The 17,181-nt window shown below is 50.9% G+C and overlaps 23 pseudogenes; all 23 read left to right on the top strand.

Annotated features, from left to right (window-relative positions):
• The first annotated feature begins 1,497 nt into the window (after positions 1 to 1,497).
• Positions 1,498 to 1,616, top strand: LOC141057509 (5S ribosomal RNA; annotated as a pseudogene).
• A 273-nt stretch (positions 1,617 to 1,889) lies between these two features.
• Positions 1,890 to 2,008, top strand: LOC141051508 (5S ribosomal RNA; annotated as a pseudogene).
• A 1,049-nt stretch (positions 2,009 to 3,057) lies between these two features.
• LOC141058537 (5S ribosomal RNA) lies at positions 3,058 to 3,176 on the top strand (annotated as a pseudogene).
• Positions 3,177 to 3,252: 76 nt separating this feature from the next.
• On the top strand, positions 3,253 to 3,371 carry LOC141053877 (5S ribosomal RNA; annotated as a pseudogene).
• Positions 3,372 to 3,448: 77 nt separating this feature from the next.
• On the top strand, positions 3,449 to 3,567 carry LOC141053883 (5S ribosomal RNA; annotated as a pseudogene).
• Positions 3,568 to 4,004: 437 nt separating this feature from the next.
• LOC141056083 (5S ribosomal RNA) lies at positions 4,005 to 4,123 on the top strand (annotated as a pseudogene).
• A 265-nt stretch (positions 4,124 to 4,388) lies between these two features.
• Positions 4,389 to 4,507, top strand: LOC141057520 (5S ribosomal RNA; annotated as a pseudogene).
• A 273-nt stretch (positions 4,508 to 4,780) lies between these two features.
• On the top strand, positions 4,781 to 4,899 carry LOC141051516 (5S ribosomal RNA; annotated as a pseudogene).
• A 1,825-nt stretch (positions 4,900 to 6,724) lies between these two features.
• LOC141059083 (5S ribosomal RNA) lies at positions 6,725 to 6,843 on the top strand (annotated as a pseudogene).
• A 272-nt stretch (positions 6,844 to 7,115) lies between these two features.
• Positions 7,116 to 7,234, top strand: LOC141051520 (5S ribosomal RNA; annotated as a pseudogene).
• Positions 7,235 to 8,676: 1,442 nt separating this feature from the next.
• On the top strand, positions 8,677 to 8,795 carry LOC141054028 (5S ribosomal RNA; annotated as a pseudogene).
• Positions 8,796 to 9,240: 445 nt separating this feature from the next.
• On the top strand, positions 9,241 to 9,359 carry LOC141056089 (5S ribosomal RNA; annotated as a pseudogene).
• Positions 9,360 to 9,624: 265 nt separating this feature from the next.
• LOC141057531 (5S ribosomal RNA) lies at positions 9,625 to 9,743 on the top strand (annotated as a pseudogene).
• Positions 9,744 to 10,016: 273 nt separating this feature from the next.
• On the top strand, positions 10,017 to 10,135 carry LOC141058789 (5S ribosomal RNA; annotated as a pseudogene).
• A 273-nt stretch (positions 10,136 to 10,408) lies between these two features.
• LOC141056097 (5S ribosomal RNA) lies at positions 10,409 to 10,527 on the top strand (annotated as a pseudogene).
• Positions 10,528 to 11,184: 657 nt separating this feature from the next.
• Positions 11,185 to 11,303, top strand: LOC141056104 (5S ribosomal RNA; annotated as a pseudogene).
• Positions 11,304 to 11,576: 273 nt separating this feature from the next.
• Positions 11,577 to 11,695, top strand: LOC141058484 (5S ribosomal RNA; annotated as a pseudogene).
• Positions 11,696 to 11,968: 273 nt separating this feature from the next.
• LOC141051524 (5S ribosomal RNA) lies at positions 11,969 to 12,087 on the top strand (annotated as a pseudogene).
• A 1,825-nt stretch (positions 12,088 to 13,912) lies between these two features.
• LOC141058504 (5S ribosomal RNA) lies at positions 13,913 to 14,031 on the top strand (annotated as a pseudogene).
• A 273-nt stretch (positions 14,032 to 14,304) lies between these two features.
• On the top strand, positions 14,305 to 14,423 carry LOC141051528 (5S ribosomal RNA; annotated as a pseudogene).
• Positions 14,424 to 15,856: 1,433 nt separating this feature from the next.
• LOC141054082 (5S ribosomal RNA) lies at positions 15,857 to 15,975 on the top strand (annotated as a pseudogene).
• A 76-nt stretch (positions 15,976 to 16,051) lies between these two features.
• LOC141053886 (5S ribosomal RNA) lies at positions 16,052 to 16,170 on the top strand (annotated as a pseudogene).
• Positions 16,171 to 16,247: 77 nt separating this feature from the next.
• LOC141053891 (5S ribosomal RNA) lies at positions 16,248 to 16,366 on the top strand (annotated as a pseudogene).
• Positions 16,367 to 17,181: the final 815 nt, after the last annotated feature.

Consider the following 17,181-nt stretch of genomic DNA (forward strand, 5'->3'; position numbering starts at 1 on the left):
AGGCCGGGCCAGTACCGGCATGGGAGATTGGCTGGGAATCCCTGGTCCTGTTGACATTTTGTACGTTTTATTTCCAAGCTTGCCCTTCCGAGTTTATCCTTCTTGAAAAGAACGTCAGAGATGGCACGCTTCTGTCAACGGCCATTCTAAGCTGAATATGCATGCCCTTGTCAGATTGCAGCTGCTAAGCAGCTTGAGGCCGGGCCAGTACCGGCATGGGAGACTGGCTGGGAATCCCTGGTCCTGTTAACATTTTGTATGTTTTATTTCCAAGCTTGCCCTTCCGAGTTTATCCTTCTTGAAAAAAACGTCAGAGATGGCACGCTTCTGTCAACGGCCATTCTAAGCTGAATATGCATGCCCTCGTCAGATTGCAGCCGCTAAGCAGCTTGAGGCCGGGCCAGTACCGGCATGGGAGACTGGCTGGGAATCCCTGGTCCTGTTGACATTTTGTACGTTTTATTTCCAAGCTTGCCCTTCCGAGTTTATCCTTCTTGAAAAGAACGTCAGAGATGGCACACTTCCGTCAATGGCCATTCTAAGCTGAATATGCATGCCCTTGTCAGATCGCAGCCGCTAAGCAGCTTGAGGCTGGGCCAGTACTGGCATGGGAGACTGGCTGGGAATCCCTGGTCGTGTTGACATTTTGTACGTTTTTTTTCCAAGCTTGCCCTTCCGAGTTTATCCTTCTTGAAAAGAACGTCAGAGATGGCACACTTCCGTCAATGGCCATTCTAAGCTGAATATGCATGCCCTTGTCAGATCGCAGCAGCTTGAGGCCGGGCCAGTACCGGCATGGGAGACTGGCTGGGAATCCCTGGTCCTGTTGACATTTTGTACGTTTTATTTCCAAGCTTGCCCTTCCGAGTTTATCCTTCTTGAAAAGAACGTCAGAGATTGCACACTTCCGTCAATGGCCATTCTAAGCTAAATATGCATGCCCTCGTCAGATCGCAGCTGCTAAGCAGCCTGAGGCCGGGCCAGTACCGGCATGGGAGACTGGCTGGGAATCCCTGGTCCTGTTAACATTTTGTACGTTTTATTTCCAAGCTTGCCCTTCCGAGTTTATCCTTCTTGAAAAAAACGTCAGAGATGGCACACTTCCGTCAACGGCCATTCTAAGCTGAATATTCATGCCCTCGTCAGATCGCAGCTGCTAAGCAGCTTGAGGCCGGGCCAGTACCGGCATGGGAGACTGGCTGGGAATCCCTGGTCATGTTGACATTTTGTACGTTTTATTTCCAAGCTTGCCCTTCCGAGTTTATCCTTCTTGAAAAGAACGTCAGAGATGGCACACTTCCGTCAATGGCCCTTCTAAGCTGAATATGCATGCCCTCATCAGATCGCAGCTGCTAAGCAGCCGGAGGCCGGGCCAGTACCGGCATGGGAGACTGGCTGGGAATCCCTGGTCCTGTTGACATTTTGTACGTTTTTTTTCCAAGCTTGCCCTTCCGAGTTTATCCTTCTTGAAAAAAACGTCAGAGATGGCACGCTTCTGTCAACGGCCATTCTAAGCTGAATATGCCTGCCCTCGTCAGATCGCAGCCACTAAGCAGCTTGAGGCCGGGCCAGTACCGGCATGGGAGACTGGCTGGGAATCCCTGGTCCTGTTGACATTTTGTACGTTTTATTTCCAAGCTTGCCCTTCCGAGTTTATCCTTCTTGAAAAGAACGTCAGAGATGGCACGCGTCCGTCAACGGCCATTCTAAGCTGAATATGCATTCCCTCGTCACATCGCAGCCGCTAAGCAGCTTGAGGCCGGGCCAGTACCGGCATAGGAGACTGGCTGGGAATCCCTGGTCCTGTTGACATTTTGTACATTTTTTTTCCAAGCTTGCCCTTCCGAGTTTATCCTTCTTGAAAAGAACGTCAGAGATCTCACGCTTCCGTCAACGGCCATTCTAAGCTGAATATGCATGCCCTCGTCAGATCGCAGCCGCTAAGCAGCTTGAGGCCGGGCCAGTACCAGCATGGGAGACTGGCTGGGAATCCCTGGTCCTGTTGACATTTTGTACGTTTTATTTCCAAGCTTGCCCTTCCGAGTTTATCCTTCTTGAAAAGAACGTCAGAGATGGCACGCTTCCGTCAACGGCCATTCTAAGCTGAATATGCATGCCCTTGTCAGATTGCAGCTGCTAAGCAGCTTGAGGCCGGGCCAGTACCGGCATGGGAGACTGGCTGGGAATCCCTGGTCCTGTTAACATTTTGTATGTTTTATTTCCAAGCTTGCCCTTCCGAGTTTATCCTTCTTGAAAAAAACGTCAGAGATGGCACGCTTCTGTCAACGGCCATTCTAAGCTGAATATGCATTCCCTCGTCAGATTGCAGCCGCTAAGCAGCTTGAGGCCGGGCCAGTACCGGCATGGGAGACTGGCTGGGAATCCCTGGTCCTGTTGACATTTTGTACGTTTTATTTCCAAGCTTGCCCTTCCGAGTTTATCCTTCTTGAAAAGAACGTCAGAGATGGCACACTTCCGTCAATGGCCATTCTAAGCTGAATATGCATGCCCTTGTCAGATTGCAGCCGCTAAGCAGCTTGAGGCTGGGCCAGTACTGGCATGGGAGACTGGCTGGGAATCCCTGGTCGTGTTGACATTTTGTACGTTTTTTTTCCAAGCTTGCCCTTCCGAGTTTATCCTTCTTGAAAAGAACGTCAGAGATGGCACACTTCCGTCAATGGCCATTCTAAGCTGAATATGCATGCCCTTGTCAGATCGCAGCAGCTTGAGGCCGGGCCAGTACCGGCATGGGAGACTGGCTGGGAATCCCTGGTCCTGTTGACATTTTGTACGTTTTATTTCCAAGCTTGCCCTTCCGAGTTTATCCTTCTTGAAAAGAACGTCAGAGATTGCACACTTCCGTCAATGGCCATTCTAAGCTAAATATGCATGCCCTCGTCAGATCGCAGCTGCTAAGCAGCCTGAGGCCGGGCCAGTACCGGCATGGAAGACTGGCTGGGAATCCCTGGTCCTGTTGACATTTTGTACGTTTTTTTTCCAAGCTTGCCCTTCCGAGTTTATCCTTCTTGAAAAAAACGTCAGAGATGGCACGCTTCCGTCAACGGCCATTCTAAGCTGAATATGCCTGCCCTCGTCAGATCGCAGCCGCTAAGCAGCTTGAGGCCGGGCCAGTACTGGCATGGGAGACTGGCTGGGAATCCCTGGTCCTGTTGATAATTTGTACGTTTTTTTCCAAGCTTGCCCTTCCGAGTTTATTCTTCTTGAAAAAAACGTCAGAGATGGCACGCTTCCGTCAACGGCCATTCTAAGCTGAATATGCATGCCCTCGTCAGATCGCAGCCGCTAAGCAGCTTGAGGCCGGGCCAGTACCGGCATGGGAGACTGGCTGGGAATCCCTGGTCCTGTTGACATTTTGTACGTTTTATTTCCAAGCTTGCCCTTCCGAGTTTATCCTTCTTGAAAAGAACGTCAGAGATGGCACGCTTCTGTCAACGGCCATTCTAAGCTGAATATGCATGCCCTCGTCAGATCGCAGCCGCTAAGCAGCTTGAGGCCGGGCCAGTACCGGCATGGGAGACTGGCTGGGAATCCCTGGTCCTGTTGACATTTTGAATGTTTTTTTTCCAAGCTTGCCCTTCCGAGTTTATCCTTCTTGAAAAGAACGTCAGAGATGGCACACTTCCGTCAACGGCCATTCTAAGCTGAATATGCATGCCCTCGTCAGATCGCAGCAGCTTGAGGCCGGGCCAGTACCGGCATGGGAGACTGGCTGGGAATCCCTGGTCCTGTTGACATTTTGTACGTTTTATTTCCAAGCTTGCCCTTCCGAGTTTATCCTTCTTGAAAAAAACGTCAGAGATGGCACGCTTCCGTCAACGGCCATTCTAAGCTGAATATGCATGCCCTCGTCAGATCGCAGCCGCTAAGCAGCTTGAGACTGGCTGGGAATCCCTGGTCCTGTTGACATTTTGTACGTTTTTTTTCCAAGCTTGCCCTTCCGAGTTTATCCTTCTTGAAAAAAACGTCAGAGATGGCATGCTTCCGTCAACGGCCATTCTAAGCTGAATATGCATGCCCTCGTCAGATCGCAGCTGCTAAGCAGCTTGAGGCCGGGCCAGTACCGGCATGGGAGACTGGCTGGGAATCCCTGGTCCTGTTGACATTTTGTACGTTTTTTTTCCAAGCTTGCCCTTCCGAGTTTATCCTTCTTGAAAAGAACGTCAGAGATGGCACGCTTCCGTCAACGGCCATTCTAAGCTGAATATGCATGCCCTCGTCAGATCGCAGCAGCTTGAGGCCGGGCCAGTACCAGCATGGGAGACTGGCTGGGAATCCCTGGTCCTGTTGACATTTTGTACGTTTTATTTCCAAGCTTGCCCTTCCGAGTTTATCCTTCTTGAAAAGAACGTCAGAGATGGCACACTTCCGTCAACGGCCATTCTAAGCTGAATATGCCTGCCCTCGTCAGATCGCAGCCACTAAGCAGCTTGAGGCCGGGCCAGTACCGGCATGGGAGACTGGCTGGGAATCCCTGGTCCTGTTGACATTTTGTACGTTTTTTTTCCAAGCTTGCCCTTCCGAGTTTATCCTTCTTGAAAAGAACGTCAGAGATGGCACGCGTCCGTCAACGGCCATTCTAAGCTGAATATGCATTCCCTCGTCACATCGCAGCCGCTAAGCAGCTTGAAGCCGGGCCAGTACCGGCATAGGAGACTGGCTGGGAATCCCTGGTCCTGTTGACATTTTGTACATTTTTTTTCCAAGCTTGCCCTTCCGAGTTTATCCTTCTTGAAAAGAACGTCAGAGATGGCACGCTTCCGTCAACGGCCATTCTAAGCTGAATATGCATGCCCTCGTCAGATCGCAGCCGCTAAGCAGCTTGAGGCCGGGCCAGTACCAGCATGGGAGACTGGCTGGGAATCCCTGGTCCTGTTGACATTTTGTACGTTTTATTTCCAAGCTTGCCCTTCCGAGTTTATCCTTCTTGAAAAGAACGTCAGAGATGGCACGCTTCCGTCAACGGCCATTCAAAGCTGAATATGCATGCCATCGTCAGATCGCAGCCGCTAAGCAGCTTGAGGCCGGGCCAGTACCGGCATGGGAGACTGGCTGGGAATCCCTGGTCCTGTTGACATTTTGTACGTTTTTTTTCCAAGCTTGCCCTTCCGAGTTTATCCTTCTTGAAAAGAACGTCAGAGATGGCACGCTTCCGTCAACGGCCATTCTAAGCTGAATATGCATGCCCTCGTCACATCGCAGCAGCTTGAGGCCGGGCCAGTACCGGCATGGGAGACTGGCTGGGAATCCCTGGTCCTGTTGACATTTTGTACGTTTTATTTCCAAGCTTGCCCTTCCGAGTTTATCCTTCTTGAAAAGAACGTCAGAGATGGCACGCTTCTGTCAACGGCCATTCTAAGCTGAATATGCATGCCCTTGTCAGATTGCAGCTGCTAAGCAGCTTGAGGCCGGGCCAGTACCGGCATGGGAGACTGGCTGGGAATCCCTGGTCCTGTTAACATTTTGTATGTTTTATTTCCAAGCTTGCCCTTCCGAGTTTATCCTTCTTGAAAAAAACGTCAGAGATGGCACGCTTCTGTCAACGGCCATTCTAAGCTGAATATGCATGCCCTCGTCAGATTGCAGCCGCTAAGCAGCTTGAGGCCGGGCCAGTACCGGCATGGGAGACTGGCTGGGAATCCCTGGTCCTGTTGACATTTTGTACGTTTTATTTCCAAGCTTGCCCTTCCGAGTTTATCCTTCTTGAAAAGAACGTCAGAGATGGCACACTTCCGTCAATGGCCATTCTAAGCTGAATATGCATGCCCTTGTCAGATCGCAGCCGCTAAGCAGCTTGAGGCTGGGCCAGTACTGGCATGGGAGACTGGCTGGGAATCCCTGGTCGTGTTGACATTTTGTACGTTTTTTTTCCAAGCTTGCCCTTCCGAGTTTATCCTTCTTGAAAAGAACGTCAGAGATGGCACACTTCCGTCAATGGCCATTCTAAGCTGAATATGCATGCCCTTGTCAGATCGCAGCAGCTTGAGGCCGGGCCAGTACCGGCATGGGAGACTGGCTGGGAATCCCTGGTCCTGTTGACATTTTGTACGTTTTATTTCCAAGCTTGCCCTTCCGAGTTTATCCTTCTTGAAAAGAACATCAGAGATTGCACACTTCCGTCAATGGCCATTCTAAGCTAAATATGCATGCCCTCGTCAGATCGCAGCTGCTAAGCAGCCTGAGGCCGGGCCAGTACCGGCATGGGAGACTGGCTGGGAATCCCTGGTCCTGTTAACATTTTGTACGTTTTATTTCCAAGCTTGCCCTTCCGAGTTTATCCTTCTTGAAAAAAACGTCAGAGATGGCACACTTCCGTCAACGGCCATTCTAAGCTGAATATGCATGCCCTCGTCAGATCGCAGCTGCTAAGCAGCTTGATGCCGGGCCAGTACCGGCATGGGAGACTGGCTGGGAATCCCTGGTCCTGTTGACATTTTGTACGTTTTATTTCCAAGCTTGCCCTTCCGAGTTTATCCTTCTTGAAAAGAACGTCAGAGATAGCACACTTCCGTCAATGGCCCTTCTAAGCTGAATATGCATGCCCTCATCAGATCGCAGCTGCTAAGCAGCCGGAGGCCGGGCCAGTACCGGCATGGGAGACTGGCTGGGAATCCCTGGTCCTGTTGCCATTTTGTACGTTTTTTTTCCAAGCTTGCCCTTCCGAGTTTATCCTTCTTGAAAAAAACGTCAGAGATGGCACGCTTCTGTCAACGGCCATTCTAATCTGAATATGCCTGCCCTCGTCAGATCGCAGCCACTAAGCAGCTTGAGGCCGGGCCAGTACCGGCATGGGAGACTGGCTGGGAATCCCTGGTCCTGTTGACATTTTGTACGTTTTTTTTCCAAGCTTGCCCTTCCGAGTTTATCCTTCTTGAAAAGAACGTCAGAGATGGCACACTTCCGTCAACGGCCATTCTAAGCTGAATATGCATTCCCTCGTCACATCGCAGCCGCTAAGCAGCTTGAGGCCGGGCCAGTACCGGCATAGGAGACTGGCTGGGAATCCCTGGTCCTGTTGACATTTTGTACATTTTTTTCCAAGCTTGCCCTTCCGAGTTTATCCTTCTTGAAAAGAACGTCAGAGATGGCACGCTTCCGTCAACGGCCATTCTAAGCTGAATATGCATGCCCTCGTCAGATCGCAGCCGCTAAGCAGCTTGAGGCCGGGCCAGTACCAGCATGGGAGACTGGCTGGGAATCCCTGGTCCTGTTGACATTTTGTACGTTTTATTTCCAAGCTTGCCCTTCCGAGTTTATCCTTCTTGAAAAGAACGTCAGAGATGGCACGCTTCCGTCAACGGCCATTCTAAGCTGAATATGCATGCCCTCGTCAGATCGCAGCCGCTAAGCAGCTTGAGGCCGGGCCAGTACCGGCATGGGAGACTGGCTGGGAATCCCTGGTCGTGTTGACATTTTGTATGTTTTTTTTCCAAGCTTGCCCTTCCGAGTTTATCCTTCTTGAAAAGAACGTCAGAGATGGCACGCTTCCGTCAACGGCCATTCTAAGCTGAATATGCATGCCCTCGTCACATCGCAGCAGCTTGAGGCCGGGCCAGTACCGGCATGGGAGACTGGCTGGGAATCCCTGGTCCTGTTGACATTTTGTACGTTTTGTACGTTTTATTTCCAAGCTTGCCCTTCCGAGTTTATCCTTCTTGAAAAGAACATCAGAGATGGCACGCTTCTGTCAACGGCCATTCTAATCTGAATATGCATGCCCTTGTCAGATTGCAGCTGCTAAGCAGCTTGAGGCCGGGCCAGTACCGGCATGGGAGACTGGCTGGGAATCCCTGGTCCTGTTAACATTTTGTATGTTTTATTTCCAAGCTTGCCCTTCCGAGTTTATCCTTCTTGAAAAAAACGTCAGAGATGGCACGCTTCTGTCAACGGCCATTCTAAGCTGAATATGCATGCCCTCGTCAGATTGCAGCCGCTAAGCAGCTTGAGGCCGGGCCAGTACCGGCATGGGAGACTGGCTGGGAATCCCTGGTCCTGTTGACATTTTGTACGTTTTATTTCCAAGCTTGCCCTTCCGAGTTTATCCTTCTTGAAAAGAACGTCAGAGATGACACACTTCCGTCAATGGCCATTCTAAGCTGAATATGCATGCCCTTGTCAGATTGCAGCCGCTAAGCAGCTTGAGGCTGGGCCAGTACTGGCATGGGAGACTGGCTGGGAATCCCTGGTCGTGTTGACATTTTGTACGTTTTTTTTCCAAGCTTGCCCTTCCGAGTTTATCCTTCTTGAAAAGAACGTCAGAGATGGCACACTTCCGTCAATGGCCATTCTAAGCTGAATATGCATGCCCTTGTCAGATCGCAGCAGCTTGAGGCCGGGCCAGTACCGGCATGGGAGACTGGCTGGGAATCCCTGGTCCTGTTGACATTTTGTACGTTTTATTTCCAAGCTTGCCCTTCCGAGTTTATCCTTCTTGAAAAGAACGTCAGAGATTGCACACTTCCGTCAATGGCCATTCTAAGCTAAATATGCATGCCCTCGTCAGATCGCAGCTGCTAAGCAGCCTGAGGCCGGGCCAGTACCGGAATGGAAGACTGGCTGGGAATCCCTGGTCCTGTTGACATTTTGTACGTTTTTTTTCCAAGCTTGCCCTTCCGAGTTTATCCTTCTTGAAAAAAACGTCAGAGATGGCACGCTTCCGTCAACGGCCATTCTAAGCTGAATATGCCTGCCCTCGTCAGATCGCAGCCGCTAAGCAGCTTGAGGCCGGGCCAGTACTGGCATGGGAGACTGGCTGGGAATCCCTGGTCCTGTTGACATTTTGTACGTTTTATTTCCAAGCTTGCCCTTCCGAGTTTATCCTTCTTGAAAAGAACGTCAGAGATGGCACGCTTCTGTCAACGGCCATTCTAAGCTGAATATGCATGCCCTCGTCAGATCGCAGCCGCTAAGCAGCTTGAGGCTGGGCCAGTACCGGCATGGGAGACTGGCTGGGAATCCCTGGTCCTGTTGACATTTTGAATGTTTTTTTTCCAAGCTTGCCCTTCCGAGTTTATCCTTCTTGAAAAGAACGTCAGAGATGGCACGCTTCCGTCAACGGCCATTCTAAGCTGAATATGCATGCCCTCGTCAGATCGCAGCCGCTAAGCAGCTTGAGACTGGCTGGGAATCCCTGGTCCTGTTGACATTTTGTACGTTTTTTTTCCAAGCTTGCCCTTCCGAGTTTATCCTTCTTGAAAAAAACGTCAGAGATGGCACGCTTCCGTCAACGGCCATTCTAAGCTGAATATGCATGCCCTCGTCAGATCGCAGCTGCTAAGCAGCTTGAGGCCGGGCCAGTACCGGCATGGGAGACTGGCTGGGAATCCCTGGTCCTGTTGACATTTTGTACGTTTTTTTTCCAAGCTTGCCCTTCCGAGTTTATCCTTCTTGAAAAGAACGTCAGAGATGGCACGCTTCCGTCAACGGCCATTCTAAGCTGAATATGCATGCCCTCGTCAGATCGCAGCAGCTTGAGGCCGGGCCAGTACCAGCATGGGAGACTGGCTGGGAATCCCTGGTCCTGTTGACATTTTGTACGTTTTATTTCCAAGCTTGCCCTTCCGAGTTTATCCTTCTTGAAAAGAACGTCAGAGATGGCACACTTCCGTCAACGGCCATTCTAAGCTGAATATGCCTGCCCTCGTCAGATCGCAGCCACTAAGCAGCTTGAGGCCGGGCCAGTACCGGCATGGGAGACTGGCTGGGAATCCCTGGTCCTGTTGACATTTTGTACGTTTTTTTTCCAAGCTTGCCCTTCCGAGTTTATCCTTCTTGAAAAGAACGTCAGAGATGGCACGCGTCCGTCAACGGCCATTCTAAGCTGAATATGCATTCCCTCGTCACATCGCAGCCGCTAAGCAGCTTGAAGCCGGGCCAGTACCGGCATAGGAGACTGGCTGGGAATCCCTGGTCCTGTTGACATTTTGTACATTTTTTTTCCAAGCTTGCCCTTCCGAGTTTATCCTTCTTGAAAAGAACGTCAGAGATGGCACGCTTCCGTCAACGGCCATTCTAAGCTGAATATACATGCCCTCGTCAGATCGCAGCCGCTAAGCAGCTTGAGGCCGGGCCAGTACCAGCATGGGAGACTGGCTGGGAATCCCTGGTCCTGTTGACATTTTGTACGTTTTATTTCCAAGCTTGCCCTTCCGAGTTTATCCTTCTTGAAAAGAACGTCAGAGATGGCACGCTTCCGTCAACGGCCATTCAAAGCTGAATATGCATGCCCTCGTCAGATCGCAGCCGCTAAGCAGCTTGAGGCCGGGCCAGTACCGGCATGGGAGACTGGCTGGGAATCCCTGGTCCTGTTGACATTTTGTACGTTTTTTTTCCAAGCTTGCCCTTCCGAGTTTATCCTTCTTGAAAAAAACGTCAGAGATGGCACGCTTCCGTCAACGGCCATTCTAAGCTGAATATGCATGCCCTCGTCAGATCGCAGCTGCTAAGCAGCTTGAGGCCGGGCCAGTACCGGCATGGGAGACTGGCTGGGAATCCCTGGTCCTGTTGACATTTTGTACGTTTTTTTTCCAAGCTTGCCCTTCCGAGTTTATCCTTCTTGAAAAGAACGTCAGAGATGGCACACTTCCGTCAATGGCCATTCTAAGCTGAATATGCATGCCCTTGTCAGATCGCAGCCGCTAAGCAGCTTGAGGCTGGGCCAGTACTGGCATGGGAGACTGGCTGGGAATCCCTGGTCGTGTTGACATTTTGTACGTTTTTTTTCCAAGCTTGCCCTTCCGAGTTCATCCTTCTTGAAAAGAACGTCAGAGATGGCACACTTCCGTCAATGGCCATTCTAAGCTGAATATGCATGCCCTTGTCAGATCGCAGCAGCTTGAGGCCGGGCCAGTACCGGCATGGGAGACTGGCTGGGAATCCCTGGTCCTGTTGACATTTTGTACGTTTTATTTCCAAGCTTGCCCTTCCGAGTTTATCCTTCTTGAAAAGAACGTCAGAGATTGCACACTTCCGTCAATGGCCATTCTAAGCTAAATATGCATGCCCTCGTCAGATCGCAGCTGCTAAGCAGCCTGAGGCCGGGCCAGTACCGGCATGGGAGACTGGCTGGGAATCCCTGGTCCTGTTAACATTTTGTACGTTTTATTTCCAAGCTTGCCCTTCCGAGTTTATCCTTCTTGAAAAAAACGTCAGAGATGGCACACTTCCGTCAACGGCCATTCTAAGCTGAATATGCATGCCCTCGTCAGATCGCAGCTGCTAAGCAGCTTGAGGCCGGGCCAGTACCGGCATGGGAGACTGGCTGGGAATCCCTGGTCCTGTTGACATTTTGTACGTTTTATTTCCAAGCTTGCCCTTCCGAGTTTATCCTTCTTGAAAAGAACGTCAGAGATGGCACACTTCCGTCAATGGCCCTTCTAAGCTGAATATGCATGCCCTCATCAGATCGCAGCTGCTAAGCAGCCGGAGGCCGGGCCAGTACCGGCATGGGAGACTGGCTGGGAATCCCTGGTCCTGTTGACATTTTGTACGTTTTTTTTCCAAGCTTGCCCTTCCGAGTTTATCCTTCTTGAAAAAAACGTCAGAGATGGCACGCTTCTGTCAATGGCCATTCTAAGCTGAATATGCCTGCCCTCGTCAGATCGCAGCCACTAAGCAGCTTGAGGCCGGGCCAGTACCGGCATGGGAGACTGGCTGGGAATCCCTGGTCCTGTTGACATTTTGTACGTTTTTTTTCCAAGCTTGCCCTTCCGAGTTTATCCTTCTTGAAAAGAACGTCAGAGATGGCACGCGTCCGTCAACGGCCATTCTAAGCTGAATATGCATTCCCTCGTCACATCGCAGCCGCTAAGCAGCTTGAGGCCGGGCCAGTACCGGCATAGGAGACTGGCTGGGAATCCCTGGTCCTGTTGACATTTTGTACATTTTTTTTCCAAGCTTGCCCTTCCGAGTTTATCCTTCTTGAAAAGAACGTCAGAGATGGCACGCTTCCGTCAACGGCCATTCTAAGCTGAATATGCATGCCCTCGTCAGATCGCAGCCGCTAAGCAGCTTGAGGCCGGGCCAGTACCAGCATGGGAGACTGGCTGGGAATCCCTGGTCCTGTTGACATTTTGTACGTTTTATTTCCAAGCTTGCCCTTCCGAGTTTATCCTTCTTGAAAAGAACGTCAGAGATGGCACGCTTCTGTCAACGGCCATTCTAAGCTGAATATGCATGCCCTCGTCAGATCGCAGCCGCTAAGCAGCTTGAGGCAGGGCCAGTACCGGCATGGGAGACTGGCTGGGAATCCCTGGTCCTGTTGACATTTTGTATGTTTTTTTTCCAAGCTTGCCCTTCCGAGTTTATCCTTCTTGAAAAGAACGTCAGAGATGGCACGCTTCCGTCAACGGCCATTCTAAGCTGAATATGCATGCCCTCGTCACATCGCAGCAGCTTGAGGCCGGGCCAGTACCGGCATGGGAGACTGGCTGGGAATCCCTGGTCCTGTTGACATTTTGTACGTTTTATTTCCAAGCTTGCCCTTCCGAGTTTATCCTTCTTGAAAAGAACGTCAGAGATGGCACGCTTCTGTCAACGGCCATTCTAAGCTGAATATGCATGCCCTTGTCAGATTGCAGCTGCTAAGCAGCTTGAGGCCGGGCCAGTACCGGCATGGGAGACTGGCTGGGAATCCCTGGTCCTGTTAACATTTTGTATGTTTTATTTCCAAGCTTGCCCTTCCGAGTTTATCCTTCTTGAAAAAAACGTCAGAGATGGCACGCTTCTGTCAACGGCCATTCTAAGCTGAATATGCATGCCCTCGTCAGATTGCAGCCGCTAAGCAGCTTGAGGCCGGGCCAGTACCGGCATGGGAGACTGGCTGGGAATCCCTGGTCCTGTTGACATTTTGTACGTTTTATTTCCAAGCTTGCCCTTCCGAGTTTATCCTTCTTGAAAAGAACGTCAGAGATGTCACACTTCCGTCAATGGCCATTCTAAGCTGAATATGCATGCCCTTGTCAGATCGCAGCCGCTAAGCAGCTTGAGGCTGGGCCAGTACTGGCATGGGAGACTGGCTGGGAATCCCTGGTCGTGTTGACATTTTGTACGTTTTTTTTCCAAGCTTGCCCTTCCGAGTTTATCCTTCTTGAAAAGAACGTCAGAGATGGCACACTTCCGTCAATGGCCATTCTAAGCTGAATATGCATGCCCTTGTCAGATCGCAGCAGCTTGAGGCCGGGCCAGTACCGGCATGGGAGACTGGCTGGGAATCCCTGGTCCTGTTGACATTTTGTACGTTTTATTTCCAAGCTTGCCCTTCCGAGTTTATCCTTCTTGAAAAGAACGTCAGAGATTGCACACTTCCGTCAATGGCCATTCTAAGCTAAATATGCATGCCCTCGTCAGATCGCAGCTGCTAAGCAGCCTGAGCCCGGGCCAGTACCGGCATGGGAGACTGGCTGGGAATCCCTGGTCCTGTTAACATTTTGTACGTTTTATTTCCAAGCTTGCCCTTCCGAGTTTATCCTTCTTGAAAAAAACGTCAGAGATGGCACACTTCCGTCAACGGCCATTCTAAGCTGAATATGCATGCCCTCGTCAGATCGCAGCTGCTAAGCAGCTTGATGCCGGGCCAGTACCGGCATGGGAGACTGGCTGGGAATCCCTGGTCCTGTTGACATTTTGTACGTTTTATTTCCAAGCTTGCCCTTCCGAGTTTATCCTTCTTGAAAAGAACGTCAGAGATGGCACACTTCCGTCAATGGCCCTTCTAAGCTGAATATGCATGCCCTCATCAGATCGCAGCTGCTAAGCAGCCGGAGGCCGGGCCAGTACCGGCATGGGAGACTGGCTGGGAATCCCTGGTCCTGTTGACATTTTGTACGTTTTTTTTCCAAGCTTGCCCTTCCGAGTTTATCCTTCTTGAAAAAAACGTCAGAGATGGCACGCTTCTGTCAACGGCCATTCTAATCTGAATATGCCTGCCCTCGTCAGATCGCAGCCACTAAGCAGCTTTAGGCCGGGCCAGTACCGGCATGGGAGACTGGCTGGGAATCCCTGGTCCTGTTGACATTTTGTACGTTTTTTTTCCAAGCTTGCCCTTCCGAGTTTATCCTTCTTGAAAAGAACGTCAGAGATGGCACACTTCCGTCAACGGCCATTCTAAGCTGAATATGCATTCCCTCGTCACATCGCAGCCGCTAAGCAGCTTGAGGCCGGGCCAGTACCGGCATAGGAGACTGGCTGGGAATCCCTGGTCCTGTTGACATTTTGTACATTTTTTTTCCAAGCTTGCCCTTCCGAGTTTATCCTTCTTGAAAAGAACGTCAGAGATGGCACGCTTCCGTCAACGGCCATTCTAAGCTGAATATGCATGCCCTCGTCAGATCGCAGCCGCTAAGCAGCTTGAGGCCGGGCCAGTACCAGCATGGGAGACTGGCTGGGAATCCCTGGTCCTGTTGACATTTTGTACGTTTTATTTCCAAGCTTGCCCTTCCGAGTTTATCCTTCTTGAAAAGAACGTCAGAGATGGCACGCTTCCGTCAACGGCCATTCTAAGCTGAATATGCATGCCCTCGTCAGATCGCAGCCGCTAAGCAGCTTGAGGCCGGGCCAGTACCGGCATGGGAGACTGGCTGGGAATCCCTGGTCGTGTTGAAATTTTGTATGTTTTTTTTCCAAGCTTGCCCTTCCGAGTTTATCCTTCTTGAAAAGAACGTCAGAGATGGCACGCTTCCGTCAACGGCCATTCTAAGCTGAATATGCATGCCCTCGTCACATCGCAGCAGCTTGAGGCCGGGCCAGTACCGGCATGGGAGACTGGCTGGGAATCCCTGGTCCTGTTGACATTTTGTACGTTTTATTTCCAAGCTTGCCCTTCCGAGTTTATCCTTCTTGAAAAGAACGTCAGAGATGGCACGCTTCTGTCAACGGCCATTCTAATCTGAATATGCATGCCCTTGTCAGATTGCAGCTGCTAAGCAGCTTGAGGCCGGGCCAGTACCGGCATGGGAGACTGGCTGGGAATCCCTGGTCCTGTTAACATTTTGTATGTTTTATTTCCAAGCTTGCCCTTCCGAGTTTATCCTTCTTGAAAAAAACGTCAGAGATGGCACGCTTCTGTCAACGGCCATTCTAAGCTGAATATGCATGCCCTCGTCAGATTGCAGCCGCTAAGCAGCTTGAGGCCGGGCCAGTACCGGCATGGGAGACTGGCTGGGAATCCCTGGTCCTGTTGACATTTTGTACGTTTTATTTCCAAGCTTGCCCTTCCGAGTTTATCCTTCTTGAAAAGAACGTCAGAGATGGCACACTTCCGTCAATGGCCATTCTAAGCTGAATATGCATGCCCTTGTCAGATTGCAGCCGCTAAGCAGCTTTAGGCTGGGCCAGTACTGGCATGGGAGACTGGCTGGGAATCCCTGGTCGTGTTGACATTTTGTACGTTTTTTTTCCAAGCTTGCCCTTCCGAGTTTATCCTTCTTGAAAAGAACGTCAGAGATGGCACACTTCCGTCAATGGCCATTCTAAGCTGAATATGCATGCCCTTGTCAGATCGCAGCAGCTTGAGGCCGGGCCAGTACCGGCATGGGAGACTGGCTGGGAATCCTTGGTCCTGTTGACATTTTGTACGTTTTATTTCCAAGCTTGCCCTTCCGAGTTTATCCTTCTTGAAAAGAACGTCAGAGATTGCACACTTCCGTCAATGGCCATTCTAAGCTAAATATGCATGCCCTCGTCAGATCGCAGCTGCTAAGCAGCCTGAGGCCGGGCCAGTACCGGCATGGAAGACTGGCTGGGAATCCCTGGTCCTGTTGACATTTTGTACGTTTTTTTTCCAAGCTTGCCCTTCCGAGTTTATCCTTCTTGAAAAAAACGTCAGAGATGGCACGCTTCCGTCAACGGCCATTCTAAGCTGAATATGCCTGCCCTCGTCAGATCGCAGCCGCTAAGCAGCTTGAGGCCGGGCCAGTACTGGCATGGGAGACTGGCTGGGAATCCCTGGTCCTGTTGACATTTTGTACGTTTTTTTCCAAGCTTGCCCTTCCGAGTTTATTCTTCTTGAAAAAAACGTCAGAGATGGCACGCTTCCGTCAACGGCCATTCTAAGCTGAATATGCATGCCCTCGTCAGATCGCAGCCGCTAAGCAGCTTGAGGCCGGGCCAGTACCGGCATGGGAGACTGGCTGGGAATCCCTGGTCCTGTTGACATTTTGTACGTTTTATTTCCAAGCTTGCCCTTCCGAGTTTATCCTTCTTGAAAAGAACGTCAGAGATGGCACGCTTCTGTCAACGGCCATTCTAAGCTGAATATGCATGCCCTCGTCAGATCGCAGCCGCTAAGCAGCTTGAGGCCGGGCCAGTACCGGCATGGGAGACTGGCTGGGAATCCCTGGTCCTGTTGACATTTTGAATGTTTTTTTTCCATGCTTGCCCTTCCGAGTTTATCCTTCTTGAAAAGAACGTCAGAGATGGCACGCTTCCGTCAACGGCCATTCTAAGCTGAATATGCATGCCCTCGTCAGATCGCAGCAGCTTGAGGCCGGGCCAGTACCGGCATGGGAGACTGGCTGGGAATCCCTGGTCCTGTTGACATTTTGTACGTTTTATTTCCAAGCTTGCCCTTCCGAGTTTATCCTTCTTGAAAAAAACGTCAGAGATGGCACGCTTCCGTCAACGGCCATTCTAAGCTGAATATGCATGCCCTCGTCAGATCGCAGCCGCTAAGCAGCTTGAGGCTGGGCCAGTACCGGCATGGGAGACTGGCTGGGAATCCCTGGTCCTGTTGACATTTTGTACGTTTTTTTTCCAAGCTTGCCCTTCCGAGTTTATCCTTCTTGAAAAAAACGTCAGAGATGGCACGCTTCCGTCAACGGCCATTCTAAGCTGAATATGCATGCCCTCGTCAGATCGCAGCTGCTAAGCAGCTTGAGGCCGGGCCAGTGCCGGCATGGGAGACTGGCTGGGAATCCCTGGTCCTGTTGACATTTTGTATGTTTTTTTTCCAAGCTTGCCCTTCCGAGTTTATCCTTCTTGAAAAGAACATCAGAGATGGCACGCTTCCGTCAACGGCCATTCTAAGCTGAATATGCATGCCCTCGTCAGATCGCAGCAGCTTGAGGCCGGGCCAGTACCAGCATGGGAGACTGGCTGGGAATCCCTGGTCCTGTTGACATTTTGTACGTTTTATTTCCAAGCTTGCCCTTCCGAGTTTATCCTTCT

This window comes from Dendrobates tinctorius, unplaced genomic scaffold (genome assembly GCF_039654945.1).
Source record: "Dendrobates tinctorius isolate UK_male_01 unplaced genomic scaffold, ASM3965494v1 ptg000011l, whole genome shotgun sequence".
Lineage (NCBI taxonomy): Eukaryota > Metazoa > Chordata > Amphibia > Anura > Dendrobatidae > Dendrobates > Dendrobates tinctorius.